This window comes from Staurois parvus, unplaced genomic scaffold, assembly GCF_062004578.1.
Source record: "Staurois parvus isolate SC_StPar_1 unplaced genomic scaffold, SC_StPar_1.0 ptg001930l, whole genome shotgun sequence".
Taxonomy (NCBI): Eukaryota; Metazoa; Chordata; class Amphibia; order Anura; family Ranidae; genus Staurois; species Staurois parvus.
This window is the reverse complement of record NW_028319726.1, coordinates 4,059-24,691: the sequence shown is the minus strand read 5'-3', so window position 1 is coordinate 24,691 and position 20,633 is coordinate 4,059. Positions and strand designations below refer to the sequence as shown.

The 20,633-nt window shown below is 44.6% G+C and overlaps 2 non-coding genes across 2 annotated transcripts; one reads left to right on the top strand and one right to left on the bottom strand.

Moving 5' to 3' along the window:
- Positions 1-1,797: 1,797 nt before the first annotated feature.
- On the bottom strand, positions 1,798-1,870 carry TRNAR-UCG (transfer RNA arginine (anticodon UCG)). Its single transcript has one exon. It is a non-coding gene; the product is annotated as a tRNA-Arg (tRNA).
- Positions 1,871-14,213: 12,343 nt separating this feature from the next.
- On the top strand, positions 14,214-14,324 carry TRNAL-CAA (transfer RNA leucine (anticodon CAA)). The gene is made up of 2 exons: positions 14,214-14,251; positions 14,279-14,324. It is a non-coding gene; the product is annotated as a tRNA-Leu (tRNA).
- Positions 14,325-20,633: the final 6,309 nt, after the last annotated feature.

The following is a 20,633-nucleotide window of genomic DNA, read 5'->3' as shown; positions in this document are numbered from 1 at the left end:
TTTCCATTTTTTCACATGGCTTCAAAATTTAATGATTTTCAATTTGCTAATCTACACCACACTGATTTTTTTTTTCGATTTTTCCAACAATTTCCATTTTTTTCTTATAGCTTCAAAATTTAATGATTTTTAATTTGCAAATCTACGCCACACTGACTACTTTTTTGGATTTTTCCAAAAATTTCCATTTTTTTCTTATGGCTTCAATATTGAATGATTTTCAATTTGCAAATTAAGCCACACTGATTTTTTTTTAAATTTTTCCAAACATTTCCATTTTTTCGCATGGCTTGAAAATTGAATGATTTTCAATTTGCAAATCTACGCCACACTGAATTTTTTTTTCGATTTTTCCAACAATTTCAATTTTTTTTCTCATGGCTTCAAAATTGAATGATTTTCAATTTGCAAATCTACGCCACATAATTTTTTTTTATTTTTCCAAAAATTTCCATTTCTTTCTCATGGCTTTAAAATTTTATGATTTTCAATTTGCAAATCTACGCCGCACTGATTTTTTTTCAATTTTTCCAAAAATTCCCATTTTTTTCTTATGACTTCAAAATTGAATTATTTTCAATTTGCAAATCTACGCCGCACTGATTTTTTTTTTAATTTTTCTAAACATTTCCATTTTTTCGCATGGCTTCAAAATTGCATGATTTTCAATTTGCAAATCTACGCCACACTGAATTTTTTTTTCGATTTTTCCAACAATTTCCATTTTTTTCTTATGGCTTCAAAATTGAATGATTTTCAATTTGCAAATGTACGCCACACTGATTTTTTTTTTAAATTTTTCCAAACATTTCCATTTTTTCTTATGGCTTCAAAATTGAATGATTTTCAATTTGCAAATCTATGCCACACTGAATTTTTTTTTTGATTTTTCCAAAAATTTCTATTTCTTTCTCATTCAAAATTGAATGATTTTCAATTTGCAAATCTACGCCACACTGAATTTTTTTTTTTCCAAAAATTTCCATTTTTTTTTCTCATCGCTTTAAAATGTAATGATTTTCAATTTGCAAATCTACCCCACTCTGAATTTTTTTTTTTAATTTTCCAAAAAATTCAATTTTTTTTCTTATGGCTTCAAAATTGAATGATTTTCAATTTGCAATTCTACGCCACTCTGAATTTTTTTTTTCGAAAAATTTCCATTTTTTTCTCATGGCTTTAAAATTTCTGAAAATTTTACATCTCTAGTTCTGACCCATTACCCAGGAAACACCAGCACAAGAGATTAGATCACTGATCAGTGACTTAAGTAGCATGTATTAATCTTTTTTTTTTCCTTCAACCATTGGGTTGAAGGAAAGAAGAAAAAATGTCCCAATCTCCATTGTGCACGTCTCTACTTTCTATGGCCTGACAGCTGGAGGGAGAGTCTAGAGGAGCCTGGAATTGCCCCTGCGATTCGCTGATCATGGGTGCAACGCATTGCAGGTCCCCGTGTGAAAGAATAAATGCAAAAATATGTATATTCAATATTTTTTATTTTCCAATAAATTTTATTAGAAAAACATACAACTTTACAAATGAAAAACCATCAGGCACGCCTTACAGATCCAGAGATTCACAAAGATACAAAGGTGCGATCACATGGAAACGTATGGAAGCGACATGCGGTAGGTTCCCATTCTAGGGATTCGCTACCATAGTATCAACTGAAGGAAGATGCCGTTCAAATGAAGGTCTGGTGGTAACATTTCCCATTTCTACTGATAAATATTTATTATTTTTTAAGGTGAAGCTAGCTTTTAAAGAGAAAATGCTCCAGCAGATGTATAAAAACGACCATGAAGGGACTCGAACCCTCAATCTTCTGATCCGAAGTCAGACGCCTTATCCATTAGGCCACACGGCCAACCATAGAATGCACTGAGCCATAGGAAGCCCTGAACCATAGGAAGCCCTGAGCCATAGGAAGCCCTGAACCATAGGAAGCCCTGAACCACAGGAAGCCCCGAACCACAGGAAGCCCCGAACCTCAGGAAGCCCCGAACCACAGGAAGCCCCGAACCACAGGAAGCCCCTAACCACAGGAAGCCCCGAACCACAGGAAGCCCCGAGCCACAGGAAGCCCTGAGCCACAGGAAGCCCTGAACCATAGGAAGCCCCGAACCTCAGGAAGCCCCGAGCCATAGGAAGCCCCGAACCATAGGAAGCCCCGAACCACAGGAAGCCCCGAGCCATAGGAAGCCCCGAACCATAGGAAGCCCCGAACCTCAGGAAGCCCCGAGCCATAGGAAGCCCTGAGCCATAGGAAGCCCTGAACCACATGGACACAACTATTGGTGCTCTTGTGTGAGACAATCAAAACTTTAATGTTTGACTTTACTTGATGTTGTGGGGTTTTGGTCACAAATTTTAGAACGCAAGTTTAATTTATTCCCCAAATAAGCTGCACTTTAATTTCAAGCCAAATACTTTTATATAGACTGCATTTCAAACTTCCCAGAGTGACAAAATTATTTTCAATTTGTAAATCTACGCCAAACTGAATTTTTTTTTTTATTTTTCCAAAAATTTCCATTTTTTTCTTATGGCTTCAAAATTGAATGATTTTTAATTTGCAAATCTACGCCACACTGAATTTTTTTTTTCGATTTTTCCAACAATTTCCATTTTTTTCTTATAGCTTCAAAATGTAAAGATTTTCAATTTGCAAATCTACGCCGCACTGTTTTTTTTTTAATTTTTCCAACAATTTCCATTTTTTTCTTATGGCTTCAAAATTGAATGATTTTCAATTTGCAAATCTACGCCACACTGAATTTTTTTTTTCGATTTTTCCAACAATTTCCATTTTTTTTCTTATGGCTTCAAAATTTAATGATTTTCAATTTGCAAATCTACGAAACACTGATTTTTTTTTTTTTTCAAAAATTTCCATTTTTTTCTCATAGCTTCAAAATTTAATGATTTTTAATTTGCAAATCTACGCCACACTGACTATTTTTTTTTATTTTTCCAAAAATGTCCATTTTTTTCTTATGACTTCAAAATTGAATTATTTTCAATTTGCAAATCTACGCCGCACTGATTTTTTTTTTAATTTTTCTAAACATTTCCATTTTTTCGCATGGCTTCAAAATTGCATGATTTTCAATTTGCAAATCTACGCCACACTGAATTTTTTTTTCGATTTTTCCAACAATTTCCATTTTTTTCTTATGGCTTCAAAATTGAATGATTTTCAATTTGCAAATCTACGCCACACTGAATTTTTTTTTTGATTTTTTCCAAAAACTTCAATTTTTTTTCTCATGGCTTCAAAATTGAATGATTTTCAATTTGCAAATCTACGCCACACTGATTTTTTTTTTTTCAAACATTTCCATTTTTTCACATGGCTTCAAAATTTAATGATTTTCAATTTGCTAATCTACACCACACTGATTTTTTTTTTCGATTTTTCCAACAATTTCCATTTTTTTCTTATAGCTTCAAAATTTAATGATTTTTAATTTGCAAATCTACGCCACACTGACTACTTTTTTGGATTTTTCCAAAAATTTCCATTTTTTTCTTATGGCTTCAATATTGAATGATTTTCAATTTGCAAATTAAGCCACACTGATTTTTTTTTAAATTTTTCCAAACATTTCCATTTTTTCGCATGGCTTGAAAATTGAATGATTTTCAATTTGCAAATCTACGCCACACTGAATTTTTTTTTCGATTTTTCCAACAATTTCAATTTTTTTTCTCATGGCTTCAAAATTGAATGATTTTCAATTTGCAAATCTACGCCACATAATTTTTTTTTATTTTTCCAAAAATTTCCATTTCTTTCTCATGGCTTTAAAATTTTATGATTTTCAATTTGCAAATCTACGCCGCACTGATTTTTTTTCAATTTTTCCAAAAATTCCCATTTTTTTCTTATGACTTCAAAATTGAATTATTTTCAATTTGCAAATCTACGCCGCACTGATTTTTTTTTTAATTTTTCTAAACATTTCCATTTTTTCGCATGGCTTCAAAATTGCATGATTTTCAATTTGCAAATCTACGCCACACTGCATTTTTTTTTCGATTTTTCCAACAATTTCCATTTTTTTCTTATGGCTTCAAAATTGAATGATTTTCAATTTGCAAATCTACGCCACACTGATTTTTTTTTTTGATTTTTTCCAAAAACTTCAATTTTTTTTCTCATGGCTTCAAAATTGAATGATTTTCAATTTGCAAATCTACGCCACACTGATTTTTTTTTTTTCAAACATTTCCATTTTTTCACATGGCTTCAAAATTTAATGATTTTCAATTTGCTAATCTACACCACACTGATTTTTTTTTTCGATTTTTCCAACAATTTCCATTTTTTTCTTATAGCTTCAAAATTTAATGATTTTTAATTTGCAAATCTACGCCACACTGACTACTTTTTTGGATTTTTCCAAAAATTTCCATTTTTTTCTTATGGCTTCAATATTGAATGATTTTCAATTTGCAAATTAAGCCACACTGATTTTTTTTTAAATTTTTCCAAACATTTCCATTTTTTCGCATGGCTTGAAAATTGAATGATTTTCAATTTGCAAATCTACGCCACACTGAATTTTTTTTTCGATTTTTCCAACAATTTCAATTTTTTTTCTTATGGCTTCAAAATTGAATGATTTTCAATTTGCAAATCTACGCCACATAATTTTTTTTTATTTTTCCAAAAATTTCCATTTCTTTCTCATGGCTTTAAAATTTTATGATTTTCAATTTGCAAATCTACGCCGCACTGATTTTTTTTCAATTTTTCCAAAAATTCCCATTTTTTTCTTATGACTTCAAAATTGAATTATTTTCAATTTGCAAATCTACGCCGCACTGATTTTTTTTTTAATTTTTCTAAACATTTCCATTTTTTCGCATGGCTTCAAAATTGCATGATTTTCAATTTGCAAATCTACGCCACACTGAATTTTTTTTTCGATTTTTCCAACAATTTCCATTTTTTTCTTATGGCTTCAAAATTGAATGATTTTCAATTTGCAAATCTACGCCACACTGATTTTTTTTTTTGATTTTTTCCAAAAACTTCAATTTTTTTTCTCATGGCTTCAAAATTGAATGATTTTCAATTTGCAAATCTACGCCACACTGATTTTTTTTTTTCAAACATTTCCATTTTTTCACATGGCTTCAAAATTTAATGATTTTCAATTTGCAAATCTACGCCACTCTGAATTTTTTTTTTAAATTTTCCAAAAATTTCCATTTGTTTTCTTATGGCTTCAAAATTGAATGATTTTCAATTTGCAAATCTACGCCACACTGAATTTTTTTTTTGATTTTTCCAACAATTTCCATTTTTTTCTTATGGCTTCAAAATTGAATGATTTTCAGTTTGCAAATCTATGCCGCACTGATTTTTTTTTTTAATTTTTCCAAACATTTCCATTTTTTTGCATGGCTTAAAATTTAATGATTTTCAATTTGCAAATCTACGCCACTCTGAATTTTTTTTTTAAATTCTTCCAAAAATTTCCATTTTTTTTCTCATGGCTTCAAAATTTAATGATTTTCAATTTGCAAATCTACGCCACTCTGAATTTTTTTTTTTATTTTTCCAAAAATTTCCATTTTTTTTTATGGCTTTAAAATTTAATGATTTTCAATTTGCAAATCTACGCCACACTTAATTTTTTTTTATTTTCCCCAAAATTTCAATTTTTTTCTCCTGGCTTTAAAATTTAATGATTTTCAATTTGCAAATCTACGCCACACTGAATTTTTTTTTCGATTTTTCCAAATATTTCCATTTCTTTCTCATGGCTTCAAAATGTACTGATTTTCAATTTGCAAATCTACGCCACAGTTTTTTTTTTTTTCAAAAAAATTTCCATTTTTTTCTTATGGCTTTAAAATTTAATGATTTTCAATTTGCAAATCTACGCCACTTTGAATTTTTTTTTTCCAAAAGTTTCCATTTTTTTCTCATGGCTTTAAAATTTCTGTAAATATTAGATCTCTAGTTCTGACCCATTTCCCAGGAAACACCAGCACAAGAGATCAGATTACATGTACAGATCAGTGACTTAAGTAGCATATATTAATCTTTTTATTTTCCCTCAACCATTGGGTTGAAGGAAAGAAAAAAAAATGTCCCAATCCACATATTTGAAGTGGTTGAGGGGATCCTCCAGCTGAGATATTGCATCCTGATAATGAGGAGATCTCCCCACCGTCAGAATACACTGATCAGCATTGCAGACTGTAGCCTTCAGCCCTGATTGAGCTGGGAAAATCTGATAGGTGGATGGACTTCTGTACAACCAATGGGAGCATACATGGATCATAATTCAGCTGCTGCCTGAACTGGCCAAATGTCGTCATGTATGGTCAGATTTAGTAGAATGACATCACATCCATCAGTTGTCAGGATGGCCGAGCGGCCTAAGGCGCCAGACTCAAGAGTTGCTCTCTTCCCAACAGTTGGGTGTTCTGGTCTCTGAATGGAGGCGTGGGTTCAAATCCCACTTCTGACAATCTGCTTTTTGTTTGATTTGCAGTATATATTATGAAGGTTTAGTACTTATCACAAGTCTTCAGATAACTTATCTCGAGGCATTTAAAAAAAAAACATTTCCTCCAACAAATCTGCATTTACGTTCATTCTGAGCCAATTGGGCAATACATTCATGTCAGGAGGATATATTCTCTTCTGAATGAATGTTGTGTTATGAAGGGCAGTAACAATACAGCACGTTATGGCCACAAGATAGACCCGAGAAGCATTGGAAATACAAAAGTCTTTGTTACAAGAGATACAATGTAACAATTCTAGAGAACACTAAAGGGAACTAAAGTGTTACTAAACCCACAACAGTACAATCAGTCTGTAGATGCAGGAAAGCATGCTTGTTATACTCACTGTGGGACCTAAGGGGTTAATCCTCTGCAGTGTGCAAAAAAATGCTGTTTGATCCTGTCTTCTCTAATCCTCCCCTTCTTCCAGTGTCCCCCTCTTATCTCCGGATAAGACATATCATGGGGAGACACATGCTCAGTTTGGTGTGTATTGCTAGAAAGGTTTTTTTTTTTTACTTGGGAGAGTGCATGTGATCAGCACAGGGCCAATCAGACAGAGGTCAGGGGTTCTGCATCCTCCTAGAACAGAATGAAAACTCCTCCTACACGCATTAACCAGTGCTCTGCTGGACACTGATAGAAGTCACAAGACTGCTATATACTGCTGGTGAGAAAAGATATTTAGCAGTTTATATTTACTAAAATAATTGCATTTCCATGTTCTGTGTACTGTGGGAGACCAGACATAGTGAATGCAGGGACCGGGGAGAGCGGATATAGTGAATGCAGGGTCCGGGGAGACCGGATATAGTGAATGCAGGGTCCAGGGAGAGAAGATATAGTGAATGCAGGGTCCGGGGAGAGAGGATATAGTGAATGCAGGGTCCGGGGAGAGAGGATATAGTGAATGCAGGGTCATGGGAGACCAGGTATAGTGAATGCAGGGTTCGGGGAGACCGGATATAGTGAATGCAGGGTCCGGAGAGACCGGATATAGTGAATGCAGGGTCCGGAGAGACCGGATATAGTGAATGCAGGGTCCGGGGAGAGCGGATATAGTGAATGCAGGGTCCGGGGAGAGCGGATATAGTGAATGCAGGGTCCGGGGAGAGCGGATATAGTGAATGCAGGGTCCGGGGAGAGTGGATATAGTGAATGCAGGGTCCGGGGAGAGCGGATATAGTGAATGCAAGGTCCGGGGAGATCGATGATAGTGAATGCCAGGTCCGGGGAGAGCAGATATAGTGAATGCAGGGTCCGGGGAGACCAGATATAGTGAATGCGGGGTCCGGGGAGTGCGGATATAGTGAATGCAGGGTCCGGGGAGAGCGGATATAGTGAATGCAAGGTCCGGGGAGACCGGTGATAGTGAATGCCGGGTCCGGGGAGAGCGGATATAGTGAATGCAGGGTCCGGGGAGACCAGATATAGTGAATGCAGGGTCCGGGGAGACCAGATATAGTGAATGCAGGGTCCGGGGAGACCAGATATAGTGAATGCAGGGTGTCATGGATCCCCTCGATCCCTGCCGCGATGGTCCCGGCGCAGGCGCACTGCTCCGCCCTGTACACGGGCACTAGGTCCGGGCCGGCCGTGGCGTTCGAGTTCGCGCATGCGCAGTAGAAGCCGCGGCCGCCCGCTGAGCACTAATGGCAGTGCAGGGCGGGATATTTAAATGTCCCTGAGCTGTCATTTCGTTGCCTTCTGGTCTTACCTGCTTCCTGTGATTCTGTACCTGTGCCTTGTAAGTTTATTGACCCGGATTGTTCTTGACCTGCTGATTTCTCCTGCCCAGACCCTTGCTTGCCTGACCTCTCTCCCTGGATGCCCCTCATTAGATCTGACCTCCTGTTGCTGACCTGGCGTGTGACCCGACGATTCTCTGCCTGCTCCCTTGTACCATACCGTCCTCTACGTTACCAACTCGGCCTGTCTGACTTCGCACTTGCTCAGCCATCCATCCATCCCATCGGGGTCACCCGACCTCCTCACATCTGGCTCTCCCTGGTTGGAGCCCCTGGCGAACACCCCTACCACTGACAGGTGTGCTCAGTAGTGGCGACCTGGTCTCGGGGTACTACAAGTCCATCCCCACCATCAGGGGCTCTGGTGAACAAGTACCCTGGGGCTTAGACTCCGCGCTCTGGGCATGCCTGACCAGTGGAGTGCTAGTGGTGCCGCTCGGCGGTCCCTCACAGTACCAGAAGGCCATGACTGAGCCTCGAGGAGGACCCTCCCCGATGGAGGAGGTTTGCAGGCACCTGGCTACCCTGACGCAAGCTGTAAACTCTTTGCAGGACAGATGTTTGCAGATTGAAAGTCGGTTTCAGGCCTGCACCATATCTGCCCCTGTTTCACAGGCCCCGGCTCCTGCACCTCCGGTCGCAGCAGCCCACGTGCCGGCCCCTGGGCCTTCCACATCACTCCCTATGGCGGAACCCCGAGTACCCTTACCCGAGCGCTTCCATGGGGATCGCACACGCTTTCGGTCATTCCGTGACTCCTGTCTGCTCTACTTTGAACTGCAACCACGGACCTTTTTGACAGAATCGGTGAAAGTGGGGTTTGTTATCTCCCTGTTGCAGGGTGAACCCCAAGACTGGGCCCACCGACTAAGGGGAAATAATGACCCCCATCTGGTTACGGTTGACAATTTCTTTAACGCTATGGCCATCTTATACGATGACCCACAATGGGCGGCCTCGGCCGAGGCCACACTATACGCACTCCGACAAGGTCGGCGAGCGGCTGAGGAATACGCCTCTGACTTTAGGCGCTGGATGGGAGACACTCGCTGGAACGAGTTCGCACTTTTGCACCAGTTCCGTATGGGCCTTTCTGAGGCTCTGAAAGACGAGCTCGCCCGGGTGGAGGTGCCCGAGACATTAGAGGACTTGATTGCACTCACCATTAAAATTGACCGTAGGCTACGGGAGCGCAGATTGGAGAGGTCTGGTCAGGGTCGCGGAAATACCTGGGGGTCTTTCCAAGGATCCAGTCAACATACTAGGCCCAACATCCAGAACCTGCCATCTGAAGATGCACCCGAACCCATGCAGCTAGGCCTGGCACGGCCTAAACTATCGCCAGAGGAACGCCAGCGCAGACGCTCCCAGAACCTGTGTCTCTACTGCGGTGAAGCTGGTCACATGGTACATTCCTGCCTGCAGAAACTGAGTAAGTTCACCTCATCTTCTTTATCTATTGGCAATATGAATCCGTCCCAATACTTAGTTGTCCCCTCTCCTTTCAGCTTTCAGAAAGGACCGTGGAGGTGACGGCCATAGTTGATTCGGGGGCATGCAGCTGTTTTGTGGATATCAATTTTGCTCACCAGCAGGGTATCCCCCTCCGTCCAAAGGAGAAGGGGTTTCACATCTTTTTGGCTGATGGGTCCCGGATAAAGTCAGGGGTGGTTAACCAGGAGACCCCTTCCATTGTGACTTCTATTGCCGGTCAGCACCGGGAACTCCTCCGCCTGGATGCTATTGCATCACCCCTTTTCCCAGTCATTCTGGGGCTCCCATGGTTGCGGGCCCATAACCCCCAAATTGACTGGGAAACTGGGGTTGTCTCGTTCCCTTCCCCATACTGTCGGGAACTGTGCCGAACTTCGGGCCCGGGGGTCCCCCAGGTCCTCCTGTGCTCCGAAGGGGATGCCAGCCTAAAACAAGTGATTCCTGCAGCCTATCATAGATTTCTTGATGTGTTCAGTGAACGGGGAGCAGATACTCTACCCCCCCACCGCCCATATGACTGTCCTATTGATCTGTTACCCGGTTCTGAAATTCCCTTCGGGCGAATTTTTCCCCTTTCTGAGCTAGAATTAGGGGCCCTGAAGGATTATATTGAGGACAGCCTCCGGAAGGGATTCATCCGTCCCTCCACTTCCCCAGCGGGTGCAGGGATCTTCTTTGTAGAAAAAAAGGACAAGGCTTTAAGGCCATGTATTGACTATCGGGAGCTGAATAGGGTCACAATCAAAAATCGTTACCCATTACCACTGGTGCCAGAATTATTCCAGAGCTTAAAAGCTGCAGTAGTGTTTACCAAGTTGGACTTAAGGGGAGCCTACAATTTGGTTCGCATAAGGGAGGGGGATGAGTGGAAAACGGCCTTCCGCACCCGTTTCGGCCATTTCGAATACCTGGTCATGCCTTTCGGGTTGTGCAATGCGCCGGCAACCTTCCAGCACTTTGTAAACGACATTTTTAGGGACTTCCTGGACATCTTTGTCATCGTCTACTTAGACGACATTTTGATTTTCTCATCCTCCCTGGGGGAGCACAGGGTACATGTAACAAAGGTGTTGGGGCGGTTGCGGCAGCACGGGTTGTACGCTAAAGCAGAGAAATGTTGCTTTGAACAGGCTAGCGTTACATTTCTGGGTCTGATTATCTCCACCATGGGGGTCACAATGGACCCTCAGAAGGTCTCTGCGATCCTAGATTGGCCTGAACCCACGGACAGGAAAGGCGTCCAACGTTTTATCGGGTTCGCAAACTTCTACCGGAAGTTCATCAAGAACTTCTCGGGTCTGGTCTCCCCCATCACTCAGTTAACCAAGCTTGGGACACGATTCAGATGGACGCCAGAGGCACAGGAAGCTTTTGAAGCACTAAAGAAGTTATTTACCTCGGCACCCATTCTGGGTCATCCCGACGCCTCCCTGCCCTACATCTTAGAAGTAGATGCGTCAGAAAACGCGGTTGGCTCCATCCTTTCCCAGCGGAAGGGCGCCAAGGAATTACTTCACCCAGTAGCGTTCTTCTCACGGAAACTTACCCCTGCGGAGAAGAACTACGACATTGGGGATCGAGAACTACTGGCTATCAAGACTGCATTAGAAGAATGGAGGTACCTGCTGGAAGGTGCCTCACATCAGATCCTGATATTCACGGACCACAAGAACCTGGAATATCTGAGGACGGCCAAACGTCTGCGCCCACGGCAAGCAAGATGGGCATTGTTTTTCTCGAGGTTCCAGTTCCACATCACATACAGGCCGGGATCAAAAAACACGAAGCCAGACGCGTTGTCACGTATGTACGAGGACGCCAAGGAGATCCCAGTGCCTGACACTATTCTGCCTGCGGGGAACTTCTTGGCTCTCCAGACGAACCTTCGCTCCGAGATCCTGAGAGCGTCCACAGCGATGTCTACCTCCGATGGGGCGCCCCTCCAGAACAAGGGGGGACTCCTATGGAGGGAGGACCGGATTGTGGTGCCGGAGGATGCCCGAACCCTAGTCTTGGGATATTGCCACAACCACCCGATGGCAGGACATTTTGGCCCGGTCAAGACCCTGGAACTTCTCCGACGTTCCTTCTGGTGGCCGGACATGGCCAAGGATTGTAAAAGTTACGTGGGCTCCTGTGCCATCTGCCAGCGGAACAAGCCTTCAAGAAATAAGGCGTGGGGCCTGCTACGTCCGTTACCCATCCCTGAACGGCCCTGGCAGAAAATCTCGATGGACTTCATAGTCGAGCTTCCACCTTCACTGGACCACACAGCAATTCTCGTGGTCGTGGACCGCTTATCCAAGATGGCCCATTTCATTCCTTTACGAAAGACTCCATCAGCAGCCGAGACGGTGCAAGTTTTTATTCGAGAGGTCGTTAGACTGCATGGGGTTCCCGAAGACATCGTCTCGGACCGAGGGGTGCAGTTTACCTCGAGATTTTGGAGGGCATTGTGCAAAGCCCTGGATATCAAGCTATCCCTTTCCTCGGCATTTCACCCTCAGACCAATGGTCAGACCGAAAGGACCAATCAGACCCTGGAGCAATACCTGCGATGCTACACTTCATTCTCTCAGGACGACTGGGTGCCACTTCTCCCTTTGGCGGAATTCGCGTACAACAACGCTTGCCATTCAGCAACAGGGCAGTCCCCGTTCTTCTCCAACTATGGGTTTCACCCTGTCTTCCTCCCGGATTTAGTCCCGGAATGCCCAATTCCAGCGACACAGGATGCACTAACCTTTTTCACTTCAAACAATAAAAAACTACAGGAAGCCATCCGTCAAGCCCAAGAAGACTACAAGAGGGCTTTTAATCGGAAGCGAAGAGGGGATCTGGTGTTGCGGCCCGGAGAGAAGGTTTGGCTGGCTACATCAAACTTGAGGATACTCTGCCCGTCAAAAAAGTTGGGACCTAAATTTATAGGCCCTTTTTGCATCAAACGGATGGTCAATGAAGTGGCCTATGAACTTGTTCTCCCTGAGACACTCAAGATCCACCCTGTCTTCCACGTATCCCTGTTGAAGCCGGTAGTCCCTGATGCCTTCCCGGAACGGGAATCCAGGCCCCCGGAGGCCATAACAGTTGAAGAGGAAGAGAGAATTCGAGGTGGAGGCAATCCTGAAGTGCCGACGAAGGGGGGGGGCCAGACCCAATTTCTCATCAAGTGGAAGGGCTACGGCCCTGAGGACAATTCGTGGGAACCAGCCCATAATGTCCATGCACCTAGACTTGTCCGGATGTTTCTTTGTGATCACCCGTGGTGGAGAGATCGGGTGGGCATCCGGAGGTTGCCCGTAGGGGGGGGGCAATGTCAGGGATCCCCTCGATCCCTGCCGCGATGGTTCCGGGCGCAGGCTCCGCCCTGTACACGGGCACTAGGTCCGGGCCGGCCGCGGCATGCGCAGTAGAAGCCGCGGCCGCCCGCTGGGCACCAATGGCAGCGCAGGGCGGGATATTTAAATGTCCCTGAGCTGTCATTTCGTTGCCTTCTGGTCTTACCTGCTTCCTGTGATTCTGTACCTGTGCCTTGTAAGTTTATTGACCCGGATTGTTCTTGACCTGCTGATTTCTCCTGCCCAGACCCTTGCTTTGCCTGACCTCTCTCCCTGGATGCCCCTCATTAGATCTGACCTACTGTTGCTGACCTGGCGTGTGACCCGACGATTCTCTACCTGCTCCCTTGTACCTTACCGTCCTCTACATTACCAACTCGGCCTGTCTGACTTCGCACTTGCTCAGCCATCCATCCATCCATCCCATCGGGGTCACCCGACCTCCTCACATCTGGCTCTCCCTGGTTGGAGCCCCTGGCGAACACCCCTACCACTGACAGGTGTGCTCAGTAGTGGCGACCTGGTCTCGGGGTACTACAAGTCCATCCCCACCATCAGGGGCTCTGGTGAACAAGTACCCTGGGGCTTAGACTCCGCCCTCTGGGCACGCCTGACCAGTGGAGTGCTAGTGGTGCCGCTCGGCGGTCCCTCACACAGGGTCTGGGGAGATCAGATCTAATGAATAAAAAAACAAAAAATAGCCAAACTCCAGCTCACACTATACAATCAGTTACAGCAAACAGTTTTTCTTTTTGGTATAAAGGTTTTACATGAATAACTAAAATCTGATCATTTTCACTACCGCTGCCAGTGTTAAGTGGTTTGTCTCATCCATGTCAACAGATACATTCGTCTGGAGAGCTTGTGCTTTTGAAAAACCACTGACTTGTTGTCTGGATCACCAGATGAAAATAGAAGAAGGAAAGCTATAAAAAGGAAAACTAATACAGCCATCACATCTAAGAATTGGTAGTCTGCAATATAATAAACATTTCCTTTTGGATTTAATACCACTTTAACATGTTACTTATCTTTTCAAAGTTGTCAGCAGTCATAATAATGTACAAAGCAGATATAGAGCCCACTATTGCCAACAGTTGTCAGGATGGCCGAGCGGTCTAAGGCGCCAGACTCAAGAGAAGTTCTCTTCCCAACAGTTGGGTGTTCTGGTCTCCATATGGAGGCGTGGGTTCAAATCCCACTTCTGACAAAATACTTTTCATCACATCTCTGAAAAACAAACAGCCACGCCAATCAAAGCCCAACTCTACCAAAAGTCACTTCCCGCCCCTAAAGATAAACACTATATTGCCAGAAGTATTGGACCAAGTATACCACGTCCACCGCCACCCCTCTGTCCAAGTATACCACGTCCACCGCCACCCCTCTGTCCAAGTATATCACGTCCACCGCCACCCCTCTGTCCAAGTATACCACGTCCACAACCACCGCCACCCCTCTGTCCAAGTATACCACGTTCACAGCCACCCCTCTGTCCAAGTATACCACGTCCACAGCCACCCCTCTGTCCAAGTATACCACGTCCACAGCCACCCCTCTGTCCAAGTATACCACGTCCACAGCCACCCCTCTGTCCAAGTATACCACGTCCATCACCACCCCTCTGTCCAAGTATACCACGTCCACCTCCACCCCTCTGTCCAAGTTTATCAAGTCCACCGCCACCCCTCTGTCCATGTATACCACGTCCACCGCCACCCCTCTGTCCAAGTATACCATGTCCACAACCACCCCTCTTTCCAAGAATACCACAACCACCACCCCTCTGTCCAAGTATATCATGTCCACAGCCACCCCTCTGTCCAAGTATACCACATCCACAGCCACCCCTCTGTCCATGGTTTTGCTCACCTCCTCATAAAAAGAAATCAGATTTGTTTGACAACTTCTGTCTTTCATGAATCCATGCTGTCTGTTGCTTAAAATATTATTTCCAGCAGGAACTCATCTCTGTGGTCTTTTATTAATCTCTCCAGTATCTTCCCAACTATAGAAGTTACACTAAAAGGTCTATAATAACTTTGTAAAGATTTTGACCCCTTTTTAAATATTGGCACCACATTGGCCTTACGCCAATCCAGTGGTACTATGCCAGTCATTAAAGAGTCCCTAAAAATGAGAAACAATGGCTTTGAAATGACAGAGCTCAATTCTTTAAGGCCCCCCGTGGGTGTATGTCATCCGGTCCAGGGGCTTTATTCACCTTTATTCTGTCTAAATATTTCTGGATCGTATCAATTGTGAGCCAATGTGGATCATCTGGAGCTGTGTCAGTACTACCCCCCATTATGGACAAGAGCCCCCCCCATGCTCCTTCGTATACACAGAGCTGAAGAAGGGATTTAGCAAATTTGCCTTCTCTTTGTGTTGTAGATAAGGCTCCTAAAAAGAGAAGTCTTCTTCTTCTTCTTGGTGATTCAATTGTAAGAGGTGTTTCTTTAGGAAATCATGAGGAAGTGTCAAAGGAAATTAGATGTTTACCTGGTGCTACTGCTGGGAGAGATAAAAGGCGTATTTTAAAAATTGTCAAAAATACTAGTGAAGAGTGCAATGTTGATGTTGCCCTGCACCTTGGCACAAATGATTTGTCCCACAACAGGGGCAGACTGACCATTCGACCACTAGGGCACTGCCCGAGGGCCCGGGGTCAGTAGGGGGCCCCATAAAATGCCCCTGGTACCTTTTATAGGCTTTTTTGGGTGTTTTGAGTGTGGGCAAGGACACAGGGGCCCCATGATTCACAATTGCCCGGAAGCCCCATGAGCTGTCAGTCCGCCCCTGTCCCAGAATGATATGTGTTCTGTACAGAAGGATTTTCAGTTTTTTGGACAGGATCTCCAACAGTTGGGGTGTACTGTTACATTTTCGGAGGTCTTACCTGTGCATAATGGACAATGTACTTTGTATAGCAGAGTTCAATGTTTGGTGAAAGGATTGGTGCAAAGCTGAAGGTTTTGGTTATGTTAGTCATGATGCCATCAGATGGTCTGACATTGAGCTGTACAAAAAAGATGGCCTGCATCCCTCACACAAGGGCGCAGAGCTTCTTAGTATGGAATTTAGGAGTTTTTTGGACATGCATTTTAAACTGAGAAATGGGAGATGTAATTGTTGAGGAGCATTTCTGTCCCCAGCAGGTTGACACGAATGTGAGGGTTTATGTTGCCAAGGACTGGGCTGATGGGGTCACTTCAGTTAAAGTTTCTGGTGGAAAAAAATAAAGCAGTAGATCAGTGTTTGTCATGTCATTGCACTAATGCTCGGAGTTTAGGCAACAAGCTTTGTGAACCGACAGCTCTTATGCCTAGGGACCTTTGAATACGTAGGCGCTTCAACAACCGTGCATCAAAAGATGAGAACAATGAAACAACAAAGTGAACTCTCAACATCTAACAGATGATATTCCTAAACAAAATATGATCATTGGTGAATATATATGTTGACAGTCCCATAAAGATGTAGTCCCGTAGACTAAAAGATATTATTATTATTATTATAATACAGTATTTATAAAGCGCCAATAGTTCGCTCAGCGCTGTACATTACAGAGGGGGACAGAACATGCGACAGTACAATACCAATACAATGCAAAACATGAGGGGATTGAGGGCCCGGCTCCTTGGAGCTTACAATCTAGGAGGGAGGGGATGGTGGCACAGGAGGAGATAGCTGTGGGGGATGGAGTGGTAGGAAGAGTGGAGGAGGTCGTCAAGTTAGCAGGGGGTGGGGTAGGCTTCCCTGAAGAGATGGGTTTTCAGGGTGCGCCTAAAGGAGAAGAGAGTAGGTGATAATCTGATGGGTTGGGCCAGGGAGTTCCAGAGGATGGGTGACACCCTGGAGAAGTCCTGGAGGCGGGCATGGGAGGAGGAGACCAGGGAACTAGAGAGAAGGAGGTCTTGTGAGGAGCGGAGTGTGCGTGTTGGGCGGTACTTGGGTATTAGGTCGGTGATGTAGTTCGGGGCAGTATGGTGGACAGCTTTGTACGTCAGCGTTAGGATTTTGAATTTGATCCGTTGGGCAATCGGAAGCCAGTGGAGGGATTGGCAGAGGGGGGTGGCGGAAACGGAGCGGTTGGAAAGGTGAATGGCAGCCGTATTCAGGATGGACTGAAGCGGGGATAGCCAGTGGCGAGGCAGGCCAGTGAGGAGGGAGTTGCAGTAGTCGAGTCGTGATATGATGAGGGAGCGGATGAGCTGTTTAGTGGTTTCTGGGGTTAGGAACGTGCGGATTTTGGCGATGTTGCGGAGGTGGAGTCTGCATGAGTTTGTTAAAGAGTGGACTTGGGGCTGGAAGGATAGGTTGGAGTCCAAAATGACACCAAGTACTCTGACCTGCGGGGCGGGTTTGATGGTGGCGTTGTTGGACATGATGGAGAAGTCAATGGGGGGTGGTGTCCAGGCTGGGGGGAAGACAAGAAACTCGGTTTTGGAGAGGTTCAGTTTAAGGAAGTGGAGCGACATCCAGTCTGATATGTCGCTCAGTAGGTGTGCGATTCGGGCGGAGACCGAGGGGGTGAGGTGGGGGGTTGAGAGCTAGATTTGTGTGTCGTCGGCATAGAGGTGGTAGTTGAAGCCGTGAGAGTGTATGAGTTGGCCAAGGGAGGAGGTGTAGATGGAGAAGAGAAGGGGCCCGAGGACAGAGCCTTGAGGGACCCCAACAGAGAGGGGGAGTGAGGGGGAGGTGGTGGCATTATAGGTAACGCTGAAGGAGCGTTGTGACAGGTAGGATGAGAGCCAGGAGAGAGCAGAATCTCTGAGGCCGAGGGAGTGTAGTTTTTTGAGGAGGAGGGGGTGGTCGACTGTGTCAAAGGCCGCAGAGAGGTCAAGGAGTAGGAGCACTGAATAGTGGCCATTAGCTTTGGCGGTTAGCAGGTCGTTGGAGAGTTTGAGTAAGGCAGTTTCAGTGGAGTGTAGGGGACGGAAGCCATGACCAGAGACTGCGGACACAGTACAGGGGATGACCAGAGACTGCGGACACAGTACAGGAGATGACCAGAGACTGCGGACAGAGTACAGGAGATGACCAGAGACTGCGGACAGAGTACAGGAGATGACCAGAGACTGCGGACAGAGTACAGGAGATGACCAGAGACTGCGGACATAGTACAGGGGATGACCAGAGACTGCGGACACAGTACAGGGGATGACCACAGACTGCGGACACAGTACAGGAGATGACCAGAGACTGCGGACACAGTACAGGGGATGACCAGAGACTGCGGACACAGTACAGGGGATGACCACAGACTGCGGACACAGTACAGGGGATGACCAGAGACTGCGGACACAGTACAGGGGATGACCAGAGACTGCGGACACAGTACAGGGGATGACCAGAGACTGCGGACACAGTACAGGGGATGACCAGAGACTGCGGACACAGTACAGGGGATGACCAGAGACATACTACAGGAGATGACCAGAGACTGCGGACACAGTACAGGAGATGACCAGAGACTGCGGACACAGTACAGGAGATGACCAGAGACTGCGGACACAGTACAGGAGATGACCAGAGACTGCGGACATACTACAGGAGATGACCAGAGACTGCGGACACAGTACAGGAGATGACCAGAGACTGCGGACACAGTACAGGAGATGACCAGAGACTGCGGACACAACACAGAGAATGACCAGAGACTGTGGACACACTAGGGACCACTTGGACCTTTGAATACGTGAATAGGTAGGCGCTTCAACAACGGTGCATCAAAAGATGAGAACAATGAAACAACAAAGTGAACTCTCAACATCTAACAGATGATATTCCGAAACAAAATATGATCATTGGTGAATATATATGGTGACAGTCCCATAAAGATGTAGTCCCGTAGATCAAAAGATATGCTCTTTCACCGCGTGCAGACAGAATTTCTCACTCCCCAGAAGAAAATTGACCCCGGTTAAGATGGTCAAGTACCACTCTGTTATCATGAGTATTGATGACCAGCAACAGGCTCTCCTGGATTAAACCTCCCGGTCTCCTAATAAGAGATATGGATCCAGGGAATCAAAGATGGCTGCCCCCAGTTGGGTGTTCACAAGACTCTGGGTACACCAATAGTGGATGGATTCACAAACCCAGGCTCTCCTCAAAACAAAGGTGATGCTCCAAGCAGCTCAAATAAACCACATAGATTAAAAACACATAATATTTATTGAAAATTGCATAGCAAGTACATATATAGCAATACACTCACATGTAATGGTGCCCAAAGAACCGACACCAGTTTATGCAGCCTGTGTTTGTATGTATTCCAATACTATCATGCGTTCCAAGCCTCGCTTTCGATAGGCCAGATGTGACGTCACAAAAAAAATTTCCAATTGCAAAAGCTTAAGCATGCATTTAAATGCATTTGAAACGCTGATAAAATCTACTGCTGAACTCACGTTTGGTGCGTTCAAAAAAACGACTGAAAACTCAACTGCCTGTATACGGCGATGTGTACATGGACACATAGGAAAACATTAGGGGGAGTTCAGGGGCTGCTGGAAAAAAAACGCAGAGAAGCTCCTAAATGTGAGTTTATCAGCTGCAGTGTACATGGAGACCACGTAAACAAGGACTTTTCTTCAGTCTACTCAGAAATTAATTATACCAAAAATAATGAGCTGCGAAATCATACCAGTTCTAGTAATGATGGTTCATATTTAGGATTTCCAGAGACAGAGGTAGCAGAGGAACTGGCTCAGTTAAAGATTATTAAAGCAATGGGCCCTGATGGATCATCCCAGAGTACTAAGAGAACTTCGAGGTCTAGTTAACATCAGACTGGATGTCGCTCCATTTCCTCAAATTGAACCTTTCCAAAACCGAGCTCCTAATTTCCCCCCCAGCCCATGCCCCCCCCCCCCCCCCCATTCTCTCCATCACGACCAACAACGCCACCATCAGTCCCACCCCACAAGCCAAAGTCCTAGGTGTCACTCTAGACTCAAACCTGTCCTTCCAACCCCATGTCCAATTGCTGGCAAACTCATGCAGACTCCACCTCCGCAACATCTCCAAAATACGTTCGTTCCTAATCCCAGACACTACTAAACAACTCGTTCACTCCCTTATTATCTCAAGTCTGGACTACTGTAACTCCCTCCTCACTGGCCTACCTCATCACAGACTATCCCCGCTTCAGTCTATCCTGAACTCAGCGGCCAGACTCATCCACCTCACCAACCGCTCCGCTTCTGCCACCCCCCTCTGTCATTCCCTCCACTGGCTTCCGATTGCCCAACGCATTAAATTCAAACTACTAACATTGACTTACAAAGCCATTCATAACGCTGCTCCAAACTACCTCACCGACCTGATACCCAAATACCACCCAACCCGTACTCTTCGCTCCTCACAAGACCTCCTACTTTCTAGCTCCCTGGTCTCCTCCTCCCACACCCGACTGCAGGACTTCTCCCATCCTCTGGAACTCACTACCCTAATCCATCAGACTGTCACCTACCCTCCTCACCTTTAGGCGCACCCTGAAAACCCATCTCTT